The 10,551-nt window shown below is 40.9% G+C and overlaps 1 long non-coding RNA gene across 2 annotated transcripts in view; it reads left to right on the plus strand.

Annotated features, from left to right (window-relative positions):
* The window catches only part of LOC143990059 (uncharacterized), a 149,921-nt gene extending 140,987 nt beyond the window's left edge, over nt 1-8,934 (plus strand). For both annotated transcript variants that reach the window (XR_013277130.1, XR_013277131.1), the window contains exon 3: nt 8,503-8,934. This is a non-coding gene — a long non-coding RNA (uncharacterized LOC143990059). The remainder of the gene's footprint in view (nt 1-8,502) is intronic.
* Nucleotides 8,935-10,551: the final 1,617 nt, after the last annotated feature.

Consider the following 10,551-nt stretch of genomic DNA (forward strand, 5'->3'; position numbering starts at 1 on the left):
GATCAGTGTTGCAACAGCGAATATTCATTTGCTGTTGCAACACACCTGGGTGGGCTCTGGATGCATCCGCTGCGACCCGAGCCCATGCTATTTTGAAGCATATTAGAGCCTCTGACTCTAAAAAAAAAAACTTGGCCGCTGTAATTCATGTGCCCGGTGCCCTGAAAGGGGCTGGACACATGAATAGGGGGCTATGCATGAATCTATCCCCTGCATATAGAGGATGGCAAGGAGAGAGGAGCAGCGCCCGGGTGTACCTAATGGATGGGCAGCCACTTCTAACGATACCACATATATGCATGTTATTTGTTGTTTGTACCCGTATTACAGCCCAGAAGTAATAGTGCGCATTTTGCTTTTTTTTTGTCCTACCTAAAACACAACAACACTAACTGACACTGACGCTAATTTATATAAAAAAAAAAATCCTGTCCAAAATATACTGACCCTGACCTTTGACCCTTACTTGACCAAAACAATAACCCTGGCACTGACCTAGACCAAACCTGGATCTAGGTTTTTTTTTTCTCGTTTATTTATTTATTTATTAACTTTTTTTTTTTTTAACAAATGCTTTTTTTTTCTTTTTGCGAGGAATGAGAAAGATATATCGTATCTTTCTTCTCCATTCACAGAAAGAAAAAAAAACACAGCGATTGATCACTATGGTAGCTAATCAGAAGCTACCACAGCAATCAGGTGACCCAGAACTGGGAGATCCGGGTCCCAATCATTAGTATGCATGGTGCACTCCCAGCACAAAGGGAGAAACACATATATGTAGTCCCATGGAAAAAAGGAGTGAAGGAGTTAATATAAAAGGATCTATGAATGGAGGAGAGGCTGAAGGGTCCCTCAATTCATAGATCACATTTCTTTCATGGAATATGGAGTACTACTTCTATGAATGGAGGAGCTGGATGGAAAGGGTGGACATAGTCAGGCACTCTTGACGAGTACCTGTGACAACTCCTCAGTTCAGAAGTTTACAACGACGGAGGTGGGGGGCATCAGGGAAAGAAGATTACTACTGATCCAGATAACAGAAGAACAAGGGACACATCATACTGAATTAAAGAGGGATTCCACCAAAAAAAATATATTAAAAGCCAGCAGCTATAAATACAATACTACAGCTGCTGACTTTTAATAAATGGACACTCACCTGTCCCGGGTTCCAGCGATGCTCGGCTCTCGGCTGCTGTAGTCACCATTCTAGGTGAGGGAATCAGGAAGTGAAGCGAATCGGCTTCACTTCCCGGTTCCCTACTGCGCATGCGCGAGCCGCGCCGCGCAATAGGAAATCTCCGCGCTGTCACTAGGACCCGTATGTGTCCCAGCAGACAGCGCGGCAGGGCAGGAAATGGCGTAGACTCCCACGGGAGTCTATGCCCGGAAGTGGGTGAAAATACCTGTCTTTGACAGGTATCTCCACACCCCTCCCCCCTGAAAGGTGTCAATTGTGACACCGGAGGGGGGGAGGGATCCGATCAGCGGAGGTTCCACTTTAGGGTGGAATCCCGCTTTAAGTGCATATTTTGTATTTTTCTTTTTTAGGTAATCTTAAGATGGCCATAAATGACATATTGTTTTTGACCAGCCAGCAGGCTGATAAAGAAACAAAAACAAAAGGATTCCTCCATCCCCAATTGGCTGCGCTGCTGATTAAGAAGCTTTCCAACTTAGACCACCATACATGAATCGAGTTTTGTCCGGTCCCTGATGAACTGGCTGAATTTCGATCCATCTATGACCCGCCTTAGGCTTTAATGTTTTGAACAAAAAGATTAAAAAGTGTATCCAAGAACAAAAATTTTATATATTGCAGCTTGCAGTCTTTGTGAAGTGGCTGCATTAGCTTTTCTTTTTCTTTAGCTTGTAAACCTGACAATAACACATTTCCTGTTCTAGGGTGACAATGTTCGCTCACTTTACTGTTTCTGTGGAGGAACAGTGTTGTCATCCTAGGGAATGTGCGCTCCTTATTTGCAGGTCTGGTGCAAGGATTTTTGACACCCTAGGTGAAACCTCATTTTGCCGCCCCATTGGCTCCACCCCTGACCCCACCCACTTTGCCTGCCCATTTGAGAGGAGCTATACAGGAAGCATCGGCTCTGCTTCCTCTAGCACTGGCTCCAGTGCTGCGTTGCACTTCTAATTACACTACCGGCCAGATGGAGCAGCTGCCTGAGACTGAGTTAGTTACATGCTGCAGCCTGCAGACCATGCAGGCATGGAGGGAAATCAGCGGCCGGGCGCCCCTAGGCAGCAGTACGCCCTAGGCGGCTGCCTAGTTTGCCTAGTGGTAGCACTGGCCCTGCTTATTTGGACTACAGAATACCTGCCACTCACTCTATCTTTATAACAGAGATGTTCTAGGAAGGAATAAACCAACTGCTTGGTATTTTAGTACAGCAAAGGCAGAGTTGGGAGCTCAAAGTTACAAGCTCTCTGGCTTCGTATTGAAGAGTCATTTGACTCAATGTACTGAGCTATTTTTTTTATTTCGTCCAAATATACAATATATTTCAGGTTACACATTGGGTGCCTGTGAAAAACTGATTTAAATACATTAGTAAAGCTGAATTCCCCTTCATCCTTAGCTATGATACTGCAATCCTGTACACATTTATGCTTCTTTGCTTGGGAAAAGAAAGTGGGCTTGTTTGACCACATCTGTCTTTCATAAATCCGTGCTGGCTATCACTTATGATATTATTTTATATCACATACTCTTGTATGAGGTCCCTTAGCAACCCCTAAAATATATTTTCTATAACAGATGGTGAATTATAGGCCTGTAGTTCCTGGGTGAAAACCTTGATAGCTTTTTTTTATATTTAAATGACATATTTGCTTAATGCTAGTCTGTTGGTAACAAGCCAGTCTGTAACATGGCTCCAGAAATGAGAAACAATGGCTTAGTAATAATTGAGCTCAGTCTTTTGCGGACCTATGGATATAAGCCATCTAATCCGGTGGCTTTATTAACATTAATTGATTCACACATCTAATGTAAAACTATTTATGGTTATGGTATGTAAAATAAAAGGGTGCTGTTTTAGGGTTGCATGGCAAACCAATTTTGACACCACATGCATTTATTCAGAGCCACACCATCAGAATTTTGGCCTGCAAAAGACCGTTGAGAGTTTTTTTCCGGAAAATGCGACCCTGTGTATGCTCCATTGGTCTTTTGCTGGCTGAATTCCAGCCAGCAAAAGATTGAGAACATGCTCTCAATTTTTCGGTCGGGAAAAGTTCCTATCCTGACGTGCAAAAATTCCTACGCATGCTCGGAAACAATTCGATGCTTCATTTTCTCGGCTCATCGTAGTGTTGTATGTCACTGCGTTCTTAACGGTTGTGACTTCAGCAAACTTTTGCAAGACCGCGTGCATGCAAGGCAAACTTGATCGGAAACCCGTCGGAAAAAACGTTATATCTTTTTCCGATGAGAAATCCGATCATGTGTACGCGGCATAAGAATCCTAGTGTTCCTTCACACATGCTGCTAACGTTGTCGCCCCCCTGTAATGTGATCGGTAGTTGATCAATTTTCAGAAGGCGCTTGACAGGGGGTGAGGAAGTAATATGTTGCTTCCCCCACCATAAAATGCCCACCTACCATGCCGCAGCCACGTTTTTGCACATGGTTGCAAATCCTTTCACTTTTGTTTGGCGGGGCTACCGCCAGCCAAATTTATGTGTACCTGGGTGACTGCATTTCTGTGTTTCAGTGGGCAGTTAAGGGTGATACAACTGTGGCTTATCCACCTTCTTTTCTACCCCCTGGCAGTCCATGTGAACAAAGCCATATACTCTCTAATTTCCAAAACATGTGGCAACCCTAGACTGGTTATGATATTCTATCATCCTTTAATACAAAGTTGTTGACAATATTCCCTCATTCAGGAGACTGCTGACCTTAGTCTACTCAGCTATCCCCAGATATAAATTCCTACCCCCATTTACCTACTGTACACTACTACTTCCCTTTTTCTGCCTTAGTCTAAAAAAAGGTGCATCGTTTAAGCTTTATGGCAACTCCTCCACTTTCCTCTCCTCCAGTTTAGCTATTAACAGCAGGACTGTCACCACATGGTGTTGCCTTTGCAACACTTGAAATTGTAATTACCGGCATCACCTGGGATATATTATCTATAGTAGATTTTTTTTGACATTCATTATTTTACATTCCTGCAGACTTATTTCACAGAAGTTTTGGGGCTGTCAACAAGATGAATTCTACACCAACCAAATACCGCAGACAAAATTCGAAATGAGTTTTCACACCAATGAGAACAACGCGCCATCCAAAAAACACAGAGACCAGTGTTCCTAGACTACTATTCTAGGAAGAGGTTCATATAAACTTCACACCATGCAGTTAAATGTGCAACTTATGTAAAAATAAAAAGCCATTCTAAACTCGACAAGGTTCCTTGCATTACATAATAAAAAAAGACTGGAAGACTGTGAGAAGAAAGGGCATAGATAATTTTGTGAGCGTATGTGTTGATTAAAACTGAATTCTGGGTGGGGGGGGGGGGTGCGAGGGGGCAGCCATTCAACACCCTTTATTTAAAAAAGAAAAATGGACCTCATTATTCTACATTCGTATCTGAGCCCACGTGACATGCTGGGTATCATGTCGTTTTCAGGTCTGCGGTGCGGGTGTGTGGGGGAGGTGTTCTTCAAGTCCCCACATGAATGCCTCCCATTGACTGTAAGAAGAAATCATTGTTGGGAATCAAAGTCATGGTGACATGACGCTGGGGTCATGTCTCCACTATTGGAAGTGGGGGCAGGACGTTTTTATTTTTTTAAATATTGTAAAGAGTGGAATGGGGGGTTGGGTGGAGGGGAAATAAATTTGCCTAGAGATTTGCTTTATAGATCTACTCTTCCCTGATATTTAAGTTTTGGATAGGCACTGACAAGATGAAGTACCTACCAGCTACTTATATTGTATCTGCTGTAGTACTTTACTGAGGAGATCTTTACACCAGATTCCCCATGTTCTTCTACTCAGTGTGGTCATTATGAGTGGATTTTGTTCTTGGATTTTTCTTTAGTTTACCTTACTAATAATACAACGGGAACAGTGTATTTTTGATGGGCAGGACTGAGAATACTGATGAGTATGTAAATGCTTATGATGGGGTCTTGTCCTTGACTTGCCTTTTACCTTGAACTTCCACTACCTCTCTGGATGGATTGATTCTTATATTATGAATTGTCTTTGACTTTGGTAGTTTCCTCCTGGTTTTGACTTTAGCTTGATCCCAGTTGCTGTTTCTCGCAACCCCATTCTGAGAAGCTGTTCCAGCCTTTGATCCATTCAGGCATGAAACTCTTGTCCTGATGAGCCTTAGTGAAAGGCCCTGGCCGCTGGGAGCATGCCAGTTCAAAGGATTCTGCAGGCTTCTATGTATTTTGATTTTATTTGGATTCATTTGTGATTTGATTAGATATGTGAAGGTGAGGTTGAGCTATTTAGTGTAATGCTGGGGCAGACACTGACCTTGCAGATTCTAGACACCCGAAGAGAATGCTGACCACTGTCCTATAGTTTAGAGGGTGTCATGGTTTTATTAGCGGGTTTAGCTTGGGTAGTTGGTAACTGTTTATCCCCTCATATAGGTTTTTCTTGTATAGTTAAATCTCTGCCCCACACTCATGGTAAGGGCCAGGGTTTAGGCTCAGTTCATTATTCTCAAGATGCTCACAGTCTACTTGTGAATGGCAAAGGCTTTGGATTGTTGTTGGTTGGACGTATATGGAATTGGACATCCAAACTGAATTTTGAAATGTTGAATGCATATGCTTATCATCAGTTATGGGGCATCCAAGTCCTAGTAAACTTCCAATGGGAAGGGAGTTTCCTTTAGGTAAAGACTGTGATTTGAGTGGGTATTATGGAGCCTTCAAGCAAAATTGTATGGGGTTTACTTCTGCTCCTGCCCCCTCCCTAACACTTTGTTACCGTAACTTATTCTGCTTGCTTCTTCACTTCCAGTCTACTTTACATACCCTATAAGGTTAGTGATGAGTGGCTTCAGAGTATTCTCAGGTATCAGGTACAGGCAGTTCCTGGGTTACAAACAAGGTTCTGTAGTCTTGGTGTTAAGTTAAATTTGTATGTAAGTTGTAACTGGTACATCTTTTAAGTGTAACGCCAGCCCAAATTTAAAAAAAATTGTTTTGGATAGCATAGGGAAGGGTTAGCACCCCTGTAATGTTTGGTTTTCTGTCTGTGCCCCTGTTTAGAAGATTTTACCTCACTTTCTCTGAGAAAATTGGATTTTGAAAATTGGGGGTTGTTGTGGAAACAAGCATTGGTGATAAAGATTTAGAGTGGAGACACCTTTTTCCCATGATAACTCTTACAGGAGTGAATTACCCTTCCTAGGGGTAGATTTCCTCTCACTTCCTGTTGTCTCCCTCCGTTTGTAAGTATGAGTTGTGTTTTAAGTTGAATGTTTGTAACTTGGGAACTGCCTGTACAAGAAAAACCTCTCCACAAGCCTATGTTTCCTTTCTCTTCTTTGGCATTCGATACTTCTAGTAATTTCGGATGCCTGAGTTCACAGTCACATTTTATGGTTCCTTTCTCTGACCCCTGCAGGTCTCAGCAGTGATGTATGAATCAGAGGAAAAATCCAAAGGTGGGGAACACAAGCATGTAATTCTATCAGAAGCAATAAAGTAGAACTATAGGCAAAACTTTTTTTCCATTTTGGATAGACTAACCCCTTTTAGATTTTTTTTTTTTTTTTGCCATCTGTGTCCCATTGCTGAGATTTCTTATCACTTCCTGTCTCATGGCCAAACAGGAAGTGAGGGGAAATTCCTGCAAATTAAGGGAATTCCTTGGAGACCACAAGGTCACCAGAACTAGTGTCTCCATTGGAAGATTTCCCCTCTATTACTTTTCTAGGAATACCCCAAATTTGGGGTATTTTTGGGTATTTCTTTTACTTGCACTCTCAAAGATAATGGGACACAAGACAAACTGAGAGGGCACAGACAGAAATAAAAACTGACAGATATGCTAATCAATCTCCACTCTATCCCACAATAAAAAGTTTTTCTTTTAGATATCTTTAAATGCCAGAGTCTTACGGAGGCTGCCACACAGGAAAATAGGGGAAGTAGGAGACACATGATGGGCAAGATTTACTAAAACTGGGGCACACAGAATCTGGTGAAGCTGTGCATAGTAACCAATCAGCTTCTAGATTTTATTGTCAAAGCTTAATTGATAGAGCTGAAGTTAGAAGCTGATGGTTACAATTCACATCTGCATGCACCAGTTTTAGTTCATCTCCCCCATGCTGTCAGTTTTGTATCCTTTATTAGAAATGCACTAATTACTTGTAGTTTACGGTAAGATTTTGACAGTGAGTGTCAGCATTTAAAAGGGTTTAGACAGGTATCCATGACAGTGTCTAACTGTTCCCCAAAACAGCCAATAAGACCCTTCCTTTCAGTTTTCCATGGTGTACTTGAAGTCTGAAATAGGGAGATGAGTATGATGGTCCTTGAAGTCTGATAGTACTTGAAGTCTGAAATAGGGAGATGAGTATGATGGCCCTTGAAGTCTGATGGTACTTGAAGTCTGAAATAGGGAGATGAGTATGATGGTCCTTGAAGTCTGATAGTACTTGAAGTCTGATATAGGGAGATGAGTATGATGGCCCTTGTTTTACAGGGAACTTTAGGTAGGATTTGTTTTAGAGACTGATGGGGTCTCTTTAACTATTATGTTTGACGTTTTAAACTAAAATAAAAAAAGTTGCATGTTAAAGCATAATGTTTTTCTGAAGTGCCTGAGGTTGTTGTAGTTCCTTAGGCAAGGGGGTAGATGGGCTTTGGAGTTTGTTGAATATAGAAAGTTTTTCCTCTTGGGCCTTGCGTAAAGCCCCAACTCTGATTGATGGTGAAATAAGCTAACCAAGTTGCAGGGATTTACACGGTTGCATGGGACATAGGATCCATGAAATGTATCTGGATTATGACTGTAGACCTAGGGAGCCCCAGGCCCCATAGCAGCCCTTTAGATTATATGGATATTGTTACACTTTTAGCATTAAACCGAACACAAGCCTTCAACATTACAGTTACATCACAAAAGCTGCTATGCCCTCTATATAGTAACCCATAAAGTCCTCCACGTTCCAGTGTGTCTCTTAGAAGCTGGGTGTGTGGATGTGCGTATTTTAGAACTTCCTGCCATTTCACAACAAGGAAAGTATATTACACAACCTTAGACTGATAATCAGCATGTTTCAAACAAATCCAAAAAACTGAAGTAGTTTTATTAATCCAATATGCTCAACAACTCAGATCTCTGAGTTGTGAGATAAATTTCTACCACCTCATACCACCCATCAATATTAAATTGGAAACATTTGTCCACGTTTTTTTTCTCTTCTCCTTTTCTTCCCCCGTTAACATTTGTGAAGAGATAACTAATTTCAGCCTCTTACATTTCAGCTTTTTGAAGCAGCCTTGGCTAGGCGTTCCCTCACGGTGGTGCCATCTTGTCTATCAAACAAACTATTGAAGAATTTACAGAGGATTTTCTGACCTAAAGAGAAAAGGAATCATTTAAACACTGCCTGGATGGAATTCAGACTCTCTGATTCTCAGAAGCCTTTCATCTTTTGAACAATGTGTTGTTCTAAAACATTTCATTTCCAAAATTAACTAATAGCCTGATAAGAATCTCGCAAAAAAACATGGCCAGTGAAAATGTTCTGTTAAATGTTAATAAACGTGTCACTTTCTAGAAGGTTTTTGTGTGTGGGATGACCCGGCAGTTACAAAATGGTTGTAATTATGAGCTAATCTCCAAGCTTTGCTAATTCTGGGATATTTAATCATGACAAACTTCCAATGGCTGATATAAATGAGTAATTATCCTGTCTCTTGAGTGGTTTCTTTATGATACAAAATTGTTTTCATGACTGCCTTTGCGTTGTAGCATTTTGAGTTATTAGGATTTTTATTTCTTTGCCTCCACATGTTTTTCTGTGTAATATTTTGAAAGGCCCACCCTGACACATGGCAAAGGCCCAAAAACCTAACGACAGTAATAGTTTTGTATCCTTTATTAGAAATTCACTAATTACTTGTAGTTTACGGTAAGATTTTGACAGTGAGTGTCAGCATTTAAAAGGGTTTAGACAGGTATCCATGACAGTGTCTAACTGTTCCCCAAAACAGCCAATAAGAACCTTCCATTCAGTTTTCCATGGTGTACTTGAAGTCTGAAATAGGGAACCCAGTTCCATAGTATATCATCATGCAGTAATGGCCAGTTCACACCACAATTTCTGTGTTATGGATGCATTTCTGCATTCACATTTTTGATGCACTCTGGTGCATTTTCTTCTTCATCTCAACTGAGGACAAGCATGTTCTGGGACACTTTTGATGCATTTTGCCACATTCCAGATGCTATCCATACAGAAAAAATGCAACATGTTCTACTTTTGTTGATTGCACTGGAACACACTGCACTGGTGTGAACTAGGGCCATTGGAATCCTTGTTAAACACTGTCATGTGTCGACTTGAAACAGCTTCAATTTTAATTTCTATGGTGCTCCAGCTGCACAAAACCTAAACAGCTCTGTAGCACCCTCACACTCCCTGAAGGCAGTCTGGGACCCCCGTCTTGCTTAGTCAACTGGCATTTCACCGTGGGGCAAAATCCTTTGAGTGGTTGTAGAGGCAGAAGGTTTTTTATCTTAATGCATTCTATGCTCACACTTTATAAGCAGGTACATTAACAGTTTAAAGGTTTTATCTAAATAAAAGCTGATCATTCTAAGCACCACTTTTAGTGGTAAAAGCTTTGCCTCAACAATCTTACTGCTACAATTTGAAGGAGAGCTTGTTCTGTTAAAAAATAACAGACTTACTGGCCAGATCCCCAGGTGAAAATAAAGGTAAGAAAGCCTAAAAAAAACAAATACAGCCAACACATCTAAGAATTGATAAGCTGCAATATAATAAAGGGTTGCTTTTTGGTTTAATACTACTTTAGTTTGACAATATTTTCAAATAATGAAAGTATTTTTTCAATTCTTTAGCATAATAATGATATTTTGTGCAAAACCTTCTTCTTCATGTTGAATTTCAGGTAAAAAAGAGAAATGCACTGAAATAATTATTTTAAAGCTGTTTTACTTGGCAATTCATTTGCATTTCTGTTCATCTGATTTGACTGCTGCAAGCCATGGCCAGCATGGAGACCTGAATTTTCTTTGCTGCAAAAAAGCAACACAGCTGAGTTACCCCTCAGCAGTAGATCAGTGATGTCGAAGCATCAGACTGACATCAGACTGGTTATGCTTCTGCTCAATCCTTCTGTGTTCTGTTTGAAATGTTGTTTATTGACACACCTTCTTAAATCCCAGTCTGTGTGGACAGTATGAACACTTGCTGATTTGGCAAAATGCTTCGATGGCCTAACTCTTCAAAAAGACACAACCATTGGATTGAACATGATTTTACTTCAGGTAAGTACTTATGATAA

This window comes from Lithobates pipiens, unplaced genomic scaffold (genome assembly GCF_037356315.1).
Source record: "Lithobates pipiens isolate NorthernLeopardFrog02 unplaced genomic scaffold, aLitPip1_a1.2 Scaffold_18, whole genome shotgun sequence".
Taxonomy (NCBI): Eukaryota; Metazoa; Chordata; class Amphibia; order Anura; family Ranidae; genus Lithobates; species Lithobates pipiens.